Genomic DNA, 21,159 nt, shown 5'->3' with positions numbered 1-21,159 from the left:
CAAGTAATGATTATTCCTGATCATGAAAAGCAGCTATGATTGTAAACACAGCACTTTCACTGCAATTATACCACGGTGGGTGATTCACACCTTTATATTGCTTACTGAATTGAATTATATGTTCATCCACCCATACTGCGATACCCCATTCCTCCACTAGATGTCAGTGCAGCCCTCGCTTCGCCCTGTGACTCAGTCTCAGTCTCACCTGTCATGAGTTGAACCTTGAGAGTGCCTGTAGGTAGAGTACAAATATTTCTTAGGGTTTCCATTAGCTACTGTACATGCAGCAGCTACTCTTCCTGGGGTCCACATCAAACATACAAGTACATGACAAAGTACAGAACAGTTATAGACAAGAACAATATAAGACTTTACATTGAAACAAAATATAAAAAAAGATAAGGGTTATATATTGGAAAGACACCAAGAGACAACAAAAAGACCATTTACATACTATTCATACAGGTTCTTATATACAGTTACATCTGATCTTCAGAAGAGAAGAGGCGCTGTGATACAATATGTTTTTTTAATCTGTTTTTTTAAAGATAAACTTGCTTTTTGCCTAAGTAACCTCTGGCGGCAGAGCATTCAATGATGACATGGCTCTATATTTAACAGAGCAACGCACAACATTTATTTTTGTTTTGGGTAGACTGAAGAAACCCATAGTGGTGTGTCTGATGGGATATGTCTGTTTTAAGTGTCAGGCAAATAGATTATACAAGTGTTTAGGCATTTTCAACACAGTGTTTCTTAAAAAGACTAGAAGAGAAGGACTCACCCATCAAAGACTATCATGCATGTTGTTGATGTTAGTTATGTGTGTGTTTATGAGCCAGCTGCGGCTTTGCTAGGTCTTTCTTTGCTGCACCTGACCATATTACCGGACAGTAATCAGTATGGGACAATACCCCAGTTATCAGTATGGGACAATACCCCAGTTATCAGTATGGGACAATACCCCAGTTCTCAGTATGGGACAATACCCCAGTTCTCAGTATGGGACAATACCCAAGTTATCAGTATGGGACAATACCCCAGTTATCAGTATGGGACAATACCCCAGTTATCAGTATGGGACAATACCCCAGTTATCAGTATGGGACAATACCCCAGTTATCAGTATGGGACAATACCCCAGTTATCAGTATGGGACAATGCCCCAGTTATCAGTATGGGACAATACCCCAGTTATCAGTATGAGACAATACCAGAGCCTAGTACAACTAGTACAGTTGATGTTTGTGTCAACAAGGTAGAAGAAGATCTTTTTATAACAGACATACAGTACCTCTCCCCATCCTCAAAGCAACTTTGTCGCTATGACTTGATAGCTGACCATCTAATGTTAATCCTAGGAGTTTAGCTTCCTCAACTTGTTCAATGGTCCCACCCTTTATATAAAACCCCAGTTGAGGTTTAGGTCTTAGAGAATGTTTAGAACAATCATATGTTATTTGTCACATGCGCCGAATACAACAAGTGTAGACTTTACAGTGAAAAGGTTACTTACGAGCCCTTAACCAACAACGCAGTTCAAAAGTATAAAATGTACAAATAGATAAAAAAAAAATAGTAACTCAATAAAATACACAATAACAATGAATATTTCAACCAAACACACAATGCTTCTGGTTTTAGATGTTTTTAAAACCACTTTACTGTTAATTACCCATTCTGACACTGACTGTAAACCCCTTGCTAAGATTATCCGTGAGCTCACTGGCTGTAGGTGCTGATGTGTAGTGCTCAATCATCAGCATATACATTATCATTTCAGCTTCTTGTAAGACAAGTGGCAAATCATTTTCAATAATGGAGAAGACTAACGGCCCAAGGCAACTGCACCGAGGGACACCACACTGTACATATCTGATGTATGCACTGAACTCTAACAACACAGCTCCAACTATCATCTGATGTTAGAGAAGCGTTCATTGAAGAACACTCTCTGGGTTCTTCAGGAGTGAGTAACTATCCACCCATGTGATGGCAGGTGATGTAAAGCCATAACAAGTGAGTTCTTTCAATAGCAATTTGTGATCAGTAACATCAAAGGCTGCAGGGAAATCTAACAACACAGCTCCAACTATCATCTTATTATCCATTTATTTTAGCCAATCATCTGTCAATCTGAATCAGTGCAGGCAAGTGGAGTGCCCTTCCCTATATGCATGCTGAAAGTCAACAGTTAACGTGTTCTTTTAAAAATGGCATTGCATTAGTTGAATCACAGTTCTAAGAGCATTGGGCCAGAAACCGAAAGGTTGCTGGATCAAATCCCTGAGCTGACAAGGTAAAAATCTGTCGTTCTGCCCCCTGGGCAAGGCAGTTAACCCACTGTTCCCCGGCGCCGAAGACGTGGATGTCGATTAAGGCACCCCCCCCCCCCCCCCCCCCCCCCCCCGCACCTCTGATTCAGAGGGGTTGGGTTAAATGCGGAAGACACATTTCAATTGAAGGTCTTCAGTTGTACAACTGACTAGGTCTCCCCCTTTCCCTTTCCTTTCTCTCCATCAGTTTACTAAGAACAGGCATCAATCTGATTTGTCGGCTGTTGGAGCCAGTAAAGCATGCTTTACTATTTTTAGGAAGTAGAATTACTTTAACTTCCTTCCACGCCTGTGAACACATACACTCCTTTAGGCGTTGGTTAAAGACATGGCAAATAGGGGTGGTAATACAGTCTGCTACCGTTCTCTATAGTTTCTCATTCAGGTTGTCTATACCTGGTGGTAATACAGTCTGCTACCATTCTCAATAATTTCCCTGAAGCAAGCATATCTTAGAAAGAGGGGGGAGAGAGAGAGAGAAAGAGAGAGAGAGAGAGAGAGAGAGAGACATAGCACAGCACACGGCACAATGACACCGTGATACAGCACTTTTCGATTGATGACATTCTAGAGCCTTCGGAAAGTATTCAGACCCCTTGACTTTTTACACATTTTGTTAGGTTACAGCCTTATTCTAAAGTTGATTAAATTATCCCCCCCACCCGTCATGAATCTACACACAACATCCCATAATGACAAAGCAAAAACCGTTTAGCTAATTTATTAGAAATACAAAACTGAAATATGACAGTTACATAAGTATTCAGACCCATTACTCAGTACTTTGCTGAAGGATCTTTGGCAGCGATTACAGCTTTGAGTCTTCTTGGGTATGTTGCTACAAGCTTGGCACACCTGAATTTGGGGAGTTTCTCCCATTCTTCTCAAGCTCTGTCAGGTTGGATGGGAAGCATTGCTGCACAGCTATTTCAGGTCTCTCCAGAGATGTTCGATTGGGTTCAAGTCCGGCCTCTGGCTGGGCCACTCAAGGACATTCAGAGAATTGACCAGAGCCACTCCTGAGTTGTCTTGGCTGTATGCTTAGGGTCTTTGTCCTGTTGGAAGATGAACCTTCGCCCAAGTCTGAGGTCCTGAGAGTTCTGGAGCAGGTTTTCATCAAGGATCTCTCTGTACTTTGCTCCATTCATCTTTGCTTCGATCCTGACTAGTTTCCTATTCCCTGCTGCTGAAAAACATTCCCAAAGCAGGATTCTGCCATCCCCATCCTTCACCGTAGGGATGGTGCCACGTTTCCTCCAGATGTGACGCTTGCCATTCAGACCAAAGAGTTTAACATTGCCAAAGCAAGTGAAGTAGATAAGACATAAAGGGAAAATAAATAAGCATAAATATGGGTTGTATTTACAATGGTGTTCGTTCTTCACTGGTTGACCTTTTCTTGTGGCAAAAGTCACAAATCTTGCTGCTGTGATGGCACAATGAAATTTCACCCAGTAGATATGGGAGTATATAAAAATGTACAATAAATTAATTATTTGTGGGTCTGTGTAATCTGAGTGAAATATGTGTCTCTAGTATGGTCAAACATTTGGCAGGAGGTTAGGAAGTGCAGCTCAGTTTCCACCTCATTTTGTGGGCAGTGGGCACTTCGCCTGTCACCAGAACCAGAATAGCCTGTCACCAGAACCAGAATAGCCTGTCACCAGAACCAGAAGAAAGATGGCGCTGGAGGGGATGGCTGCCGTCTTATTGGCTCTTAACCAACCATGCTATTTTGTTTGTTTTTCGCATTGTTCGTAACTTTTGTACATGATGTTGCTGCTATCGTCTCTTATGACCAAAAAGAGCTTATTGTCATCAGAACTGTGATTACTCACCTCAGATTAGATGGAGAGTTTTTTCAATGAGTCGGACGGGAAGGGAATACTACAGACACCCGACCAGGCCCAGATCCCCAGCTTTCGCTGGAGAAGGAAACTGAGATTTTGTGTAAAAAGATTGAGATTTCGTGGGAAAAGATTGGGGTGCCTTGTTAGGATCAGGCGATGAGTGGCTAATCTGCCTTTGCCTTCCATCCTGCCAGCTACTGTTTAATCGCTGAAAATACATGGGATGAACTGAAAGCATGTATATCCTACCAACGGGACATTAAAAACTGTAATATCTTATGTTTCACTAACAACATACAGCTGGAGGGTTATACACTCTATTGGCAGAATAGAACCGTAGCCTATGGTAAGACATGGGGTGGGGCCTATGCATATATGTAAACAACAGCTGGTACAGGATATCTAAGGAAATCTCAAGGTTTTGCTCGCCTGAGGTAGAGTATCTCATGATAATATGTAGACCACAATATCTACCCAGAGAGATTCATCTGTATTTTTTGTAGCTGTCTACATACCACCACAGACCGATGCTGGCACTAAAACCGCACTCAAAGAGCTGTATACCGCCATGAGCAAACAGGAAAATGCTTTTCCAGAGGGGGCTCTCCTAGTGGCCGGGGACTTTAATGCAGGGAAACTTAAATCAGTTTTACCTCATTTCTATCAGCATGGTAAATGTGCAACCAGAGGGGGAAAAAACCTTTACACCACACACAGAGACATGTACAAAGCTCTCCCTCTGGACCACCTTTACTCCACACACAGAGACGTGTACAAAGCTCTCCCTCGCCCTCCATTTGGCAAATCTGACCATAATTCTGTCCTCCTGATTCCTACATACAAGCAAAAATTAAAGCAGGAAGTAGGCCTGATCACAACAGTGATCACCGACAACGATGAGACAGCCTATAGGGAGGAGATAAGAGACCTGATCATGTGATGCAAGGACAACAACTTCTCGCTCAATGTGATCCAGACAAAGGAGATTATTGTGGACTACAGGAAAAGGAGGACAGAGCACCCCTCCATTCTCATCAACAGGGATGTAGTGGAGCAGGTTGAGAGCGTTAAGTTCCTTGTCATCCACATCACCAACAAACTAACATGGTCTAAGCACACCAAGACAGTCGTGAAGAGGGCACAACAAAATCTATTTCCCTTCAGAAGACTGAACAGATTTGTCTTGAGTCTTCAGATCTTCAAAAGGTTAAAACTTCTTCGGGATCTGTGTCCCTTCCACAGGACGGTTGAGCTAATGTAGGCTAATGCAATTAGCATGAGGTTGTAAGTAACAAGAACATTTCCCAAGACATAGACATTGAGGACAGTGGCAGAAAGTTTAAATTCTTGTTAATGTAACTGCACTATCCAATTTATAGTAGCTATTACAGTGATTGAATACCATGCTATTGTTTGAGGAGAGTGCACCATTTTGAACATGAAAAGTTATTTATAAACAAATTAGGCACATTTGGTCAGTCTTGAGACAAATTTTTGAACAGAAATGCAATGGTTCATTGTATCAGTCTAAAACATTGCACATGCACTGCTGCCATCTAGTGGGCAAAATATAAATTGCACCTGGTTGGAATAATACATTGTAGCCTTGCTCTTGCATTTCAAAGATGATGGTACAAAAAAATACAAAATAAGGGTTGTTCTTTTCTTTGTATTATCTTTACCAGATCTATTGTTATATTATCCTACATTCATTTCAACAAAAACTCACTCATTGTTACGTGTAAAATTTCTTCAGGCTAGGGTCCTTTTTGCAGATTTTCCGCCTGACTGACGTGCCTAAAGTAAACTGCCTGTTACTCAGGCCCAGAAGCCAGGATATGCATATAATTGGTTGCATTGGATAGAAAACACTTTGAATTTAGAAATGTTAAATAATGTATGAGACTATAACACAATTAATATGGTAGCTGAAAATCCAAAGAAAAACCAACCAGAATTCTTTTTTTTTTTAGGTCCCACATTCTTATCATGGAAAACTATGGGTCCTATGCAATTCCAGCTCCCAGATTGCAATTCCTATGGCTTCCACTAGATGTCAACAGTCTTTGTTCGAGGTTTCAGGCTTGTTTCTTCCAAAACGAGGAAGAATTTGGAGTTTGGGTACAAAGAGTCACAGTGGAAAATCAATCTGTGGGCACAGGACAAAGAAGACGCGCACTTGCTAATTTGACTTTTCTATTGAACATGCTTCTTTCCGTATGAAATATTATAGTTTATTTAGTATTTTCGGGTACCTGAGTGTTGAATAGAAATGTAGTTTGACTTGTTTGAACAAAGTTTAGCGGTAGCTTTATGGATTCCTTTGTCAGCATGTTGAATGAGTGGATTGCTGAAATCAATGGATTGTATCTAACAAAACAAATCGACCATTCATGTTGTAGCTGGGACCCTTGGGATTGCAAACAGAGGAAGATTTTCAAAAAGTAAGTGATTATTTAATCACTATTTGTGATTTTATGAGGCCTGTGCTGGTTGAAAAATATGTTGATGTGTGGCGCCGTCCTCAAACAATTGCATGGTATTGTCATGACGTTGGCCTGTGGGTAATGTTTATGACCCCCCATAAATACCTTTCTCCCCTCTCTCTCTCTCTTGACTTTACTGAAGGACTCTTGAATAGCCTTTGTTAAACATAGAGAGTCTGGGAACATCAAACCGTGGGGGGAAAGGGACCATATTTCGGCAGTCCAACCAATGGAAAATATGTGTTGGTACTTAATGAATATGATGTCAGTTCGGTTATCATCTGAGACATTATGACTGATGACAGGACGACATAAACTGTATCTGGGAATGTCTAAACATTCTAGTTATCAGGTTCACATGGGATTGTTGTGCAATTTAAATGTTTAAATATAAAACTATTTGTGAAAAGATTAAATGTAATTTTAGCTTCCAAATGAGAGAATTCAGTTTTTATGACGGTTAGAGCTCTGCTCAATCAGTGGCCCGCCCCTGTGAAGAGACATGGGTTATAAACTATGAAACACACCCTTCTCTCCCTCCACTATATAAGCCCTTGACTAAAATGTAACCTCCTGTTCTGGGTACATTAGGACGACGGTCAGATGTCAGAAGGATTCAGAAAATAACTACAGAATGAAGCCAACCTCAGCGTGAGCTTTGGTTGCGAATGGTATGAACTTTGAACTCTTATTTGCTACAGAAGTGATTCCTCCTAGCCGTTGAGTTAGCAGCGGCCACTGTAAACGTGGGCTGGGAGAGGACAGACAGAGTATCCCGTCTACCACACAACGACAACACTACAACGTTTCCCGTTCACCACCAGAGACACTCTTCAAAGGACAAAGGACTCTGTTGGGCAACACGGCCTTCCATCTACCACAAACCTATTGAAGCGCAGCTCAGAGTAAATATTTATTGCATTTTCCTTTTCCAAATGGGTGGTAATTTAGAATGCATAAGATTCTGTATTTACGATAGAGTAGCTGCCTACGGCCCGATAGAGACATAGCTTCTTCCTTTGTTCTTCAGTCTTCCCGCTCTTTCACTCAAACCCAACCCCCTTTTCCTTGTGTAACCAGCTGTCATATCTGTTCCGTCCGCTAGGGACGTTTTCCTTTATGACATAATTTGTAATCAAGGTATGATTCATTCTGTGTATATGTAATTCTGTGTGATTAGTTAGGTATTTAGTAAATAAATAATTAAACCCAATTTGTATTGCTGATTCAACTTGTTAGCCAGGGTTTGTGAAAATAACCAAGAATTTACAACTTTCAGATGAGACTGAAACAAGGTGACGATTAATATTGACAGCTATTGATGTAAAATATTACTAGGTCTTTAAGAGTTTATTCGGAAGGTAACAGCTCTATAAATATTATTTTGTGGTGCCCCGACTTTACAGTTAATTGCATTTACATGATTAGCTCAATCAGGTAAGGATTTTATAGAATAGCATGTCATATCACTTAATCCGGCATAGCCAAAGACACAACAGTATGCTTTCGCTGTAAAGTCTATGGTAAATCGGACAATGCAGTTAGATTAACAAGAATGTATGCTTTTAACCGATGTAAGACACTTGTACGTTCATAAATGTTTAATATTGCGATTATGTATTTGAATTGCGCGCCCTCCAATTTCGTTGTCGACAGGTGTCCCGCTGACGGGACGTCTATCCTTAAATGTATTGTATAGTGTGTATGGCTGGCTTACAATAATGGAGAAAAAAAAAACATTTGAGAGTCCACAGACCCCAGTGCAAGAGGGGTTACACAGCTGGAGGTTGAATGTTTGAAGGGGTACGGGACAAAAAAAAGTATGGGAACCACTGCTCTAGGGCAACAGTTTTTAGATGGAATTTGAATTTGTGGTCCTGATGACCGGTTCTTTTTTGGAACACCATTATTTTTGTCTTACTGAGGTTGACTGGCCCAGGTCTGACATAATCTGTGCAGAAGATCTGGGTGCTGCTGTAGGCCCTCCATGGCTGGGCACAGAAGCACCAGATCGTTAGAGAACAAATCTGCCCTACACCCTACAAATCTGCTCGATTCTAGCCTTGCTGAAGCACGCCCAGATCGTCCCCGATCCTCCACCAAATTTCACAGTGGATGCGTGAAATTCGGTGGAGGATCGGTGATGATCTGGGGTGCTTCAGCAAGGCTGGAATCGGGCAGATTTGTCTTTGTGAAGGGCGCATGAATAAAGCCACGTACAAGGTTGTCCTGGAAGAAAACTTGCTTCCGTCTGCTCTGACAATGTTCCCCAACTCCGAGGATAGTTTTTTTGCAGCAGGACAATGCTCCATGCCATACAGTCAGGTCAATCAAGGTGTGGATGGAGGACCTCCAGATCAAGACCCTGTCATGTCCAGCCCAATCCCCAGACCTGAACCCCATTGAAAACCTCTTGAATGTGATCAAGCGGAAGATGGATGGTCACAAGCCATCAAAGAAAGCTGAGCTGCTTGGATTTTTTGCGCCAGTAGTGGCATAAAGACACCCAACATCAATGTGAAAGACTGGTGGAGAGCATGCCAAGACACAGCTGTGATTGAAAATCAGGGTTATTCCACCAAATATTGATTTCTGAACTCTTTTGAAGTTACAAAATTAGTATTGTGTCGTTTAAAAATTATCATGAACTTATTTTCTTTGCATTATTCGAGGTCTGACAACACTGCATGTTTTTGTTATTTTGACCAGTTGTCATATTTTTTAAATAAATGCTCTAAATGACAATGTTTTTATTTGGAATTTCGGTGAAATGTTATCAGTAGTTTATAGAACAAAACAATTTTTTAAATTTTACCTGAACACATACCTAAAGTCAGCAAAAAAAGAATTGTCCTCTCACTGTCAACTGTGTTTATTTTCAGCAAACTTAATTAAAACCTCTTAAGTCTACCCCCTCCTTTTTCGAACATTCTGTTAAAAATCGCGCAACATTTCAGTGTCCTGCTACTCATGCCAGGAATATAGTATATGCATATGATTAGTTATGATTATGTGTGGATAGAAAACACTCTGAAGTTTCTAAAACTGGTTAAATCACGGGTGTGACTATAACAGAGCCTGTGTTTCATCGAAAAGCGCAAGAAAAACTGGTCACTGAAAGCTGAAAATAATATCCATGCGCCACTTTCATGTATTGTTTTAAGGACACCAAATTAAATAGGGCCTCGGATGCAATTCCTACAGATTCCATACGATGTCGCCATTGTCGTCATTTTCCTGAGAGTTATTTCTTAGTCAAACAAAGGAAAGACATTCCATTTCTTCCGGTCTCCGACAGGATGTTTTGGAGTCGAGATTTTCGACCATGATTTGAAGACGTGGAGCTATTGAATACACATCGCCCCGTGATCATTTTGATAGATTATAAACGTTTACTAATACCTAAAGTTGGATTACAAAAGTATTTCGAAGTGTTTTGTGAAAGTTTATCGTCGACTTTTTTAATTTAAAAAAATGACGCAGCGTTTTGAAACAATGTTTTTTCTGAATTACACAGTTTCCATAGATGGCTATTTTGGGTATATATGGACCGATTTAATCGAAAAAAAGACCCAATAGTGATGTTTATGGGGCTTATAGGAGTGCCAAGAAAGAAGCTCGTCAAAGGTAATGAATGTTTTATATTTTATTTCTGCTTCTTTGTGTAGCGCTAATTCTTTTGTTTACGTCGCCTTCAGGCATTTTGGGGTGTTGCATGCTATCAGATAATAGCTTCTCATGCTTTCGACGAAAAGCATTTTAAAAATCTGACTTGTTGGCTAGAATCACAACGAGTGTAGCTTTAATTCAATACCATGTATGTGTGTTTTAATGAACGTTTGAGTTTTAACGAGTACATTTAGCATTTAGCGTAGCGCATTTGCATTTCCAGTTGCCTACTTGACACGTCTGCGTCTCAAGTAGTATCAACAGGTTAACATGTGTAAATATTTGTATGAACATAACAAAATTAAACAACTGAGACATGAACTGAACAAGTTCCACAAACATGTGACTAACAGAAATTGAATAATGTGTCCCTGAATCAAGGGGGGTCAAAATCAAAAGGAACAGTAAGTATCTGGTGTGGCCACCAGTTACACCAAGGCACCTGCAAGTTCCCGGACATTTCTGGGGGGCATGGCCCTAGCTCTCACCCTCCGATCCAACAGGTCCCAGACGTGCTCAATGGGATTGAGATCCGGGCGCTTCACTGGCCATGGCAGAACACTGTCTTGCAGGAAATCACGCACAGAATGAGCAGTATGGCTGGTGGCATTGTCATGCTGGAGGGTCATGTTAGGATGAGCCTGCAGGAAGGGTACCACATGAGGGAGGAGGATATCTTCCCTGTAACGCACGGCGTTGAGATTGCCTGCAATGACAACAAGCTCATTCCGATGATGCTGTGACGCACCGACCAGACCATGACAGACTCTCCACCTCCAAATCGATCCCGCTCCAGAGTACAGGCCTTGGTGTAATGCTCATTACCTCGACGATAACCGCAAATCCGACCATCACCCCTGCTGAGACAAAACCGCAACTCGTCAGTGAAGAGCACTTTTTGCCAGTCCTGTCTGGTCCAGCGACGGTGGGTTTGTGCCCATAGGCGATGTTGTTGCCGGTGATGTCTGTTGAGGGCCTGCCTTACAACAGGCTTACAAGCCCTCAGTCCAGCCTCTCTCAGTCCAGCCTCTCTTGGACAGTCTGAGCACTGATGGAGGGATTGTGCGTTCCTGGTGTAACTCAAGCAGTTGGTGTTGCCATCCTGTACCTGTCCCACAGGTGTGATGTTCGGATGTACCGATCCTGTGCAGGTGTTGTTACACGTGGTGTGCCACTGTGAGGACAATCAGCTGTCCGTCCTGTCTCCCTGTAGCACTGTCTTAGGCGTCTCACAGTACGGACATTGCAATTTATTGCCCTGGCCATATATGCAGTCCTCATGCCTCCTTGCTGCATGCCTAAGGCATGTTCACGCAGATGAGCAGGGACCCTGGGCATCTTTCTTTTGTTTTTTTTTCAGAGTCAGTAGAAAGGCCTCTTTAGTGTCCTAAGTATTCATTACTGTGGCCTTAATTGCCTAGCGTCTGTAAGCTGTTAGGGTCTTAACGTCCGTTCCACAGGTCCATGTTCATTAATTGTTTATGGTTCATTGAACAAGCACGGGAAACCGTGTTTAAACCCTTTACAATGAAGATATGTGAAGTTATTTGGATTTTCACAAATTATCTTTGAAAGAAAGGGTCCTGAAAAAGGGACGTTTCTTTTTTTGCTGAGTTTATAAATAGTAAAACCAGAGAAACTGGTTTTTACAGTAGTCTCTTAATTTTTTCCAGAGCTGTATACTGTTTAGATTTTCTACTTCCAAGTTTACACCTTCACTATTACAGTGAAACACTTTGTCCAGTAAGTTGTCTAAAAATAATTGAATTTGATGTTGCCTCAGTTTTTTGGTAGGTTTCCACAATATTTTCCTTCCATCTATAGCATTTATTTATATTACTCAGTTCCTTTGGCTTTGATGCCTCATGATTGAGTATTGCTCTGTTCAAGTAGACTGTAATTTTGCTGTGATCTGATAGTGATGTCAGTGGGTTGACTGTGAACACTCTGAGAGACTCTGGGTTGAGGTCAGTGACAAAGTAGCCTACAGTACTACTGCCAAGAGATGAGCTATAGGTGTACCTACCATAAGAGTCTGTCCCATCCCCCCCACACACACACTTGGTCTCTAGGCCCTGATAGGTCATCTTAAACCTCTTATGGCTGCGATCCCTGCACAGGGATCAACATCGGGGGGAATTTCAGAGTGATTTGTGTGTGTATTGTTTGTTTGATGGTTTGTTTGGGTGTGTGTGTGTTTGTGTGTGTGTGTGTGTGTTTGTTGGTTTGTTTGGGTGTGTGTGTGTATATGTATGTGTGTATATATATATCTCTCTCATGTCAGATATATATATTTTCCATTTTTTATTCAAATGGAATGGAGTAGAACAGCAAACACACACATGCCACTGCGCCTGCTACTCCGCTTCATTTCCATATGAATTAGCCATTGGGTGCTGTTCAGGGGAGGGCAGGCCCACAACAATGGCCGGATTTGAATGTAACAGCACTTCACCTTAGTGACTGTTCCCTCTGCTCTATACAATACATATTTGTTTGTTTTATGTGATGATAGAATTGCTTTTTGATATGTTGCATATAGTTATTTGCACTGTTGTATATAGTTATTGGTCATTTCTAGGGTATTAGGGTATGTCTTCAGGCGGAAATTGAGAACAAGGGATGCAGCCATTACAGGTTAAGGCCAGTACATTGCCGCTATCCCCTGTGAACTACAGCACAGACCTTGTCCTTCCTTCTCATACTTCCCTCTTTAGCTTTTTAGGTGTTTGTTTTCCCCTGGCGTTTGGGTTATGGGTACTGATGTTCCTTTGTCTTTTCTGATGATGCACGAAGGTAAGCTCCTTTCTGATGATGCACATGGTAAAGGTAAGCTCTTTTCTGATGATGGCGAAGGTAAGCACATGGCGAAGGTAAGCTCTTTTCTGATGATGGCGAAGGTAAGCACATGGCGAAGGTAAGCTCTTTTCTAATGATTGCGAATATAAGCACATGGCGAAGGTAAGCTCTTTATGTTTGGTTGCTGCCCTAACAAATTAATTTCTTCTTGAGGATTGGTGGGGTACACTCTTAGAAAAAAAGTTTCCAAAAGGATTATTTGACTGTCCCCATAGAGGAACCCTTTTAAGAGCCCTTTTTAGTTCCAGGTAGAACCCTTTTTAGTTCCAGGTAGAACCCTTTTTTGTTCCAGATCGAACCCTTTTGGAACCCTCTGCGGCAAGGGCAGTCATATGAGCACACACAAGCACGAAAACACACACACACACAATGATTAAGGAAGAATTTAGTCTGTGCTGACACACACACTAGCTCTCTCTCTCACACAGACACACATGCACACACACAACCCCCTCACCCCACACATACAAACCCTCCAACTCAAACTGCCCAAACTCCCGGCCAGCGCAATTATATTCCTCATGCTTCCCCATGCACACACAGACATTAAAACCCTGCAATCAACATCATTACCACAGTGAGAAAATATCAACAAGTTGTGTTGAATTATGATTAATATGGCTTCCGACAGGGCGTGTTCCCCATCTGCCAGCTCAAAAGCCAACATGATGTTTTCTTGCTCCGCCCATGCCCCCCACCCCTCCCACTGTTTGCCTGCTGCCCACTCACAATCCCCCAAACACTTGCTGTTGGTAGGGAACTTGATTGGTGGATCTGCTTGTTACAGCTTTTCTGGTACTCTGTTCTTTTTTTGTAAATTGGATTAATTGCAATAATAGGAGATTGCCGCACCCTTGCTTCCATGCCTTTTATCTCCCCCTAATTATTCTCTCCCTCAATCTTTTTCTCTCCCCCGCTCTTTCTCTCTCTAACAACTCGGTCTCTCTCTGCTGAATCTTCCTTTTCCCTTCCTCTTTCTCTCTCTCCCTCTCCTTCCCTTCCACCCTCCCACTCTCCTTCTCCTTCCACCCTGTCTCTCCTTCCTTCCTTCCTTCCTTCCTTCCTTCCTTCCTTCCTTCCTTCCTTCCTTCCTTCCTTCCTTCCTTCCTTCCTTCCTTCCTTCCTTCCTTCCTTCCTTCCTTCCTTCCTTCCTCCATCATTCCCTCTCCCTCTCCTCCTTCCTCCCTGTCTCTCCTTCCTCCCTGCCTCTCACTCTCCTTCCTCCCTGCCTCTCACTCTCCTTCTCTTCCTCCCTGCCTCTCACTCACCTTCTCTTCCTCCCTGCCTCTCACTCTCCTTCTCCTTCCTCCCCCTCTACTTCACTTCCTCCATGCCTCTCTTTTTCTCTGCTGTCTCTTTCTGTTTCTCTCTCTCTCTCCTTAACCCTCTCTTATCCTTCCTATTTGAAATCTGGTCTCACTCTTTTTCCTCCTTCTGTGTTACAATACAGGAAAATTAATGCCGCTGTAATTTCAAATGCAATTTCATCCTATTCGGATCAAAGAAGTGCCACAGAGTGGATAGAAGAGATACATAACATCAACAAGGAGCAATAGTTGGCTATACACTCAATAGTTGACTATACACTCAATAGTTGGCTATACACTCAATAGTTGGCTATACACTCAATAGTTGGCTATACACTCAATAGTTGGCTATACACTCAATAGTTGGCTATACACTCAATAGTTGGCTATACACTCAATAGTTGGCTATACACTCAATAGTTGGCTATACACTCAATAGTTGGCTATACACTCAATAGTTGGTTATACACTCAATAGTTGGCTATACACGCAATAGTTGGCTATACAGTCGTTGCCAAAAGTTTTGAGAATGACACAAATATTAATTTTCACAAAGTTTGCTGCTTCAGTGTCTTTAGATATTTTTGTCAGATGTTACTATGGAATACTGAAGTATAATTACAAGCATTTCATAAGTGTAAAAGGCATTTATTGACAATTACATGAAGTTGATGCAAAGAGTCAATATTTGCAGTGTTGAACCTTCTTTGTCAAGACCTCTGCAATCCACCCTGGCATGCTGTCAATTAACTTCTGGGCCACATCCTGACTGATGGCAGCCCATTCTTACATAATCAGTGCTTGGAGTTTGTCAGAATTTGTGGGTTTTTGTTTGTCCACCCGCTTCTTGAGGGTTGACCACAAGTTCTCAATGGGATTAAGGACTGGGGAGTTTCCTGACCATGGATCCAAAATATCAATGTTTTGTTCCCCAAGCCACTTAGTTATCACCCTTTCCTTATGGCAAGGTTCTCCATCATGCTGGAAAAGGCATTGTTCGTCACCAAACTGTTCTTGGATGGTTGGGAGAAGTTGCTCTAAGAGGATGTGTTGGTACTATTCTTTATTCATGGCTGTGTTCTTAGGTAAAATTGTGAGTGAGCCCACTCCCTTGGCTGAGAAGCAACCCCACACATGAATGGTCTCAGGATACTTTACTGTTGGCATGACATATGACTGATGGTAGCGCTCACCTTGTCTTTTCCGGACAAGCTTTTTTTCCAGATGCCCCAAACAATCGGAAAGGGGATTCATCAGAGAAAATGACTTTACCCCAGTCCTCAGCAGTCCAATCCCTGTACCTTTTGCAGAATATCAGTCTGTCCCTGATGATTTTCCTGGAGAGAAGTGGCTTCTTTGCTGCCTTTCTCGACACCAGGCCATCCTCCAAAAGTCTTCGCCTCACTGTGTATGCAGATGCACTCACACCTGCCTGCTGCCATTCCTGAGCAGCTGAATCAACTTTAGGAGATGGTCCTGGCGCTTGCTGGATTTTCTTGGGCGCCCTAAAGCCTTCTTCACAACAATTGAACTGCTCTCCTTGAAGTTCTTGTTGATCTGATAAATGGTGGATTTAGGTGCAATCTTACTGGCAGCAATATCCTTGCCTGTGGAGCCATTTTTGTGCAAAGCAATGATGACGGCACGTGTTTCCTTGCAGGTAACCATGATTGACAGAGGAAGAACAATGATTCCAAGCACCACCTTCCTTTTGAAGCTTCCAGTCTGTTATTCTAACTCAATCAGCATGACAGAGTGACCTCCAGCCTTGTCCTCATCAACACTCACACCTGTTTTAACGCGAGAATCACTGACATTATGTCAGCTGGTCCTTTTGTATCAGGGCTGAAATGCAGTGGAAATGTTTTTGGGGATTCAGTTAATTTGCATGGGAAAGAGGGACTTTGCAATTAACTTCTAGACGCTACCCATCCCTTTAGCGGGATAACTGTCATCAACAACCGCTGAATTGCATAGCGCCACATTCAAATAATATTACTAAAAATATTATATTCATGAAATCACAAGTGCAATATAGCAAAACACAGCTTATCCTTTTGTTAATCCACCTGTCGTGTCAGATTTTGAAAACATGCTTTATAGCGAAAGCAATCCAAGCGTTTGTGTAAGTTTATCGATCGCTCGACCAAACATTATGTACACCTAGCATCAAGTAGCTTGGTCACGAAAATCAGAAAAGCAATCAAATTAATAGTTTACCTTTGATGATCTTTGGATGTTTTCACTCACGAGACTCCCAGTTACACGATAAATGTTCCTTTGGTTCCATAAGATTATTTTTATATCCAAAATACCTCTGTTTGTTTGACGCGTTATCTTCAGAAATCCACAGGAAAGAGCGGTCACGACAACACAGACAAATTCCAAATAGTATCCGTAATGTACACAGAAACATGTCAAACGTTTTTTATAAACAATCCTCAGGTTGTTTTTAAAATATATAATCGATAATATATCAACCGCAACTGTCTTTCTCAGTAGGAGAGGGAAAGGCAATGGCTGCCCAAACTCTGTTGCACCCAGCAAAACACTGCTGGCACCCGGTCATACAATGACGCGATGTTGTCTTTCTCGCTCATTTTTCAAAATAAAAGCCTGAAACTATGTCTAAAGACTGTTGACACTGTCACGGTTTTCTGTATGTGAAAGAGAGTCAGACCAAAATGCGGCGTGGCTATTGTGATCCATATTTAATAAAACAAGGTAAACACGAATCAAATACAAAAACAATAAACGTAACACGAAAACCGAAACAGCCTAATACTGGTGCAAAGTAACACAGAGACAGGAACAAGGACAATCATCCAAAAAACCCAACACCAAACAGGCTACCTAAATATGGTTCCCAATCAGAGACAATGACGAACACCTGCCTCTGATTGAGAACCATATCAGGCCAAACATAGAACTAGACAAACTAGACATGTAACATAGAATGCCCACTCAGCTCACACCCTGACCAACCAAAACATAGAAACATACAAAGCAAAACATGGTCAGGGTGTGACAGACACCTTGAGGAAGCGATAGGAAAAGGAATCTGGTTGATATCCCTTTAAATGGAGCAAAGGCAGGCTATGGAACATGGAGTTTTCAAAATAGAAGATACTTCCTGGTTTGATTTTCCTCAGTGTTTCGCCTGCAATATCAGTTCTGTTATACTCACAGACAATATTTTGACCGTTTTGGGAACTTTAGTGTTTTCTATCCTAACCTGTAAATTATATGCATATTCTAGCATCTGGTCCTGAGAAATAGGCCGTTTACTTTGGGAACGTTATATTTCCTAACATAAAAATAGTGCCCCCTAGCATCAAGAGGTTAATTGCAATTAATCTGATCACTCTTCGTAACATTCTGGAGTATATGCAAATTGCCATCATACAAACTGAGGCAGCAGACCTTGTGAAAATGTATATGTGTCATTCTCAAAACATTTGGTCACGACTGTACACTCAAACACTCGTCACTTTCATTCCAAATAAGATTTTAAAGAAGTATTGTGGTGTGTTACCACTAGAATACACTTACTTTAAAATACTCTGGATCAGAGACGTTGGAATGTAAATACACAGTGCATTTGTAAAGTATTCAGATCCTTTGACTTTTTCCACATTTTGTTACGTTACAGCCTTATTCGAAAATGGATTACATGAAAAATAATCCTCTGTAATCTCCACAGAATACCCCAAAATGTGAAAGTGAAAACAGGATTTTAGAAATGTTTGCTAATTCATATATTTTTATTTTACAGAAAGACCTTATTTACATGAATATTCAGACCCTTTGCTATGATGCTCAAAATTGAGCTCAGGTGCATCTTGTTTCAATTGATAATCCTTGAGGTGTTTCTACAACTTGTATGGAGTCCACCTGTGGTAAATTGAACGGATTGGACATGATTTGGAAAGGCACATACCTGTCTATTTAATGTCCCACAGTTGACTGTAAATGTCAGAACAAAAACCAAGCCACGAGGTCGAAGGAATTGTCCTTAGAGCGCAGAGACAGGATTGTGTCGAGGCACAGATTTGGGGAAAGATATAAACATTGTTTTGCAACATTGAAGGTCCCCAAGAACACAGTGGCCTCCATCATTCTTAAATGGAAGAAGTTTGGAACCACCAAGACTCTTCCTAGAAGTGGCAGCCCGGCAAAAGTGAGCAATCAGGGGAGAAGGGCCTTGATCAGGGAGGTGACCAAGAACCTGATGGTCACTCTGACAGAGCTCTATCTCTGCAGCACTCCACCAATCAGGCTTTTATGGTGAAGTGGCCAGACAGAAGCCACTCCTTAGTAAAACGCACATGACAGTCTGCTTGAAGTTTGGGGATCTAAAGACTCTCAGACCATGATGAAACCAAGATTAACATACTGTATACTGCATACTGTTTCCCATGCCAATTAAACCCCTAAATTGAATTTAAATTTAATTGAGAGAGAGATTGTCGTGAGACCTCTGGTCAGGCTGAGATTGTATAAAATAGAACAAGGACGGGCTAACCACCTAATACCTACCAGAAGAGACATTGGATTCCTTTAACATGACTACATCATTCTCTTACTCCAGATGTAACTCAATGACAGTTGATGCTTGATGCTGAAGAACAGGTGCTTTTTGCCAAGTGAAGCAGCACATCCCACGGGTGTGGTTGACATGCAATGACAACCACGGCAATGATTTTGACAATGCAGTCACTGAAATAATAGTTGGCAAAGAGAGAGGACTCACAAAGATTTTGAAAACAAATCCAATTTTGATAAGCTCCCATATCTATTGGGTGAAATACCACAGTGTGCCACCACAGCAGCAAGATTTTTGACTCGTTGTCACAAGAAAAGGGCAACCAGTGGAACACAAACACCATTGTAAATACAACCTATATTTATCTGTCTATTTATTTTCCCTCTCATACTTCAACTATTTGCACATTGTTACAACACTGTACATAGACAATAATTTGAAATGTCTATATTATTTTAACATGTTCGTGATTGTAATGTTTACTGTTAGTTTTTAATTGTTTATTTCCCTTGTTAATTTCCTGTCTATTTCACTTGTTTTTACAACGTAAACATATGTTTCCCATGGCATTAAAGCCCTGTGAATTGAATCGAGAGGGGATAGGGGGGAGAGAGAGAGAGTGAGGAAAAGGGGGAGGGTGAGCATGAGAGAGAGAGGCAGAGCGAAAGAGAGAGAGAGAGAGTGTGCATGTGTGTGTGTGCGTGTGTGTGTGTGTGTGTGTGTGTGTGTGTGTGTGTGTGTGTGTGTGTGTGTGTGTGTGTGTGGGTGCAAATTACATCGGAATGTGGTGATGCTGAGTGTTACCGTCACATTTCATGAGCTGGATCAGTGAGATATACCACTCAGGGCCCATATTTATAAAGCTTCTCAGTGTAGGAGTGCTGATCTAGGATCACGTCCCCACTGTCCATGTTATCTTATTTATTATGATCGAAAAGGCCAAACTGATCCTAGATCAGCACTCTGAGACTCTTTAAGAACACAGGCCTTGATTTGACACTTGGAGGGACTAAAATGTATTGTTCAGATTTGTATTTTTATTGAACCTTTATTTAACTAGGCAAGTCAATTAAGAACAAATTCTTATTTACAACGACGGCCCACCCTGGCCAAACCCTAACCCGGACGATGCTGGGCCAACTGTGCTCCGCCCTATGGGACTCCCAATCATGGCCGGTAGTGATTCAGCCTGGAATCAAACCAGGGTCTGTAGTGATGCCTCTAGCACTGAGATGTAGTGCCTTAGACCGCTGCACTACTCGGGAGCACCAACGATTACATTGTTAAGCTCTGGATTGATTTTAATTGATGCAAATGTTAGGTAGGTTGTTAGAGGCGATACGCTGCTGATATGAAGTATAACCATGAAGTGCTGTAGCTAAGTACCTATCTAGCTCTTTAACATGGATCCGTCAATGTTGAGCTTGCTCCAGATGTCTGTAAAAAAATTATAGTTTTATTCATGTTTTTAACCATGTTTTGTTTGTTTACCTGCACTTTGGTTACAAACATTGGAATAAAACAAGCTTATATTTTGGGTTCTGATGGGGTACAACAGTTGACTCATGAGACATTTATAAGTTCCATTCTTCCAGAATCATTGGGTACATATTATTCATTTTTAAGTCCAAAAATGGATGTAGCAACTGCTGATTTCCCCTTTAAGTTGCGGACTGGCATTTATCACAAAGCTAATGGGCCATGGCTGAATTATAGGTGACTGTTGATCAAGAAGACAGGGACAAATTGGTTACCTATGAGGCTAATAAGCATCCAGTGTGTGTGAGGGTGTGTTTGAGTATGTGTGTGAGGATGAGGGTGTGTTTGTGTATGTGTGTGAGGGTGTGTTCGTGTATGTGTGTGAGGGTGTGTTTGTGTATGTGTGTGAGGGTGTGTTTGTGTATGTGTGTGAGGGTGTGTTTGTGTATGTGTGTGAGGGTGTGTTTGTGTATGTGTGTGGGGGTGTGTTTGTGTATGTGTGTGAAGTTGAGGGTGTGTTTGTGTATGTGTGTTAGGGTGTGTTCGTGTATGTGTGTGAGGATGAGGGTGTGTTTGTGTATGTGTGTGAGGGTGAGGGTGTGTTTGTGTATGTGTGTGGGGGTG

Source organism: Oncorhynchus clarkii, chromosome 4 (assembly GCF_045791955.1).
Source record: "Oncorhynchus clarkii lewisi isolate Uvic-CL-2024 chromosome 4, UVic_Ocla_1.0, whole genome shotgun sequence".
NCBI lineage: Eukaryota > Metazoa > Chordata > Actinopteri > Salmoniformes > Salmonidae > Oncorhynchus > Oncorhynchus clarkii.
The sequence above is the reverse complement of the archived record's forward strand: the minus strand, read 5'-3'. Positions refer to the sequence as shown.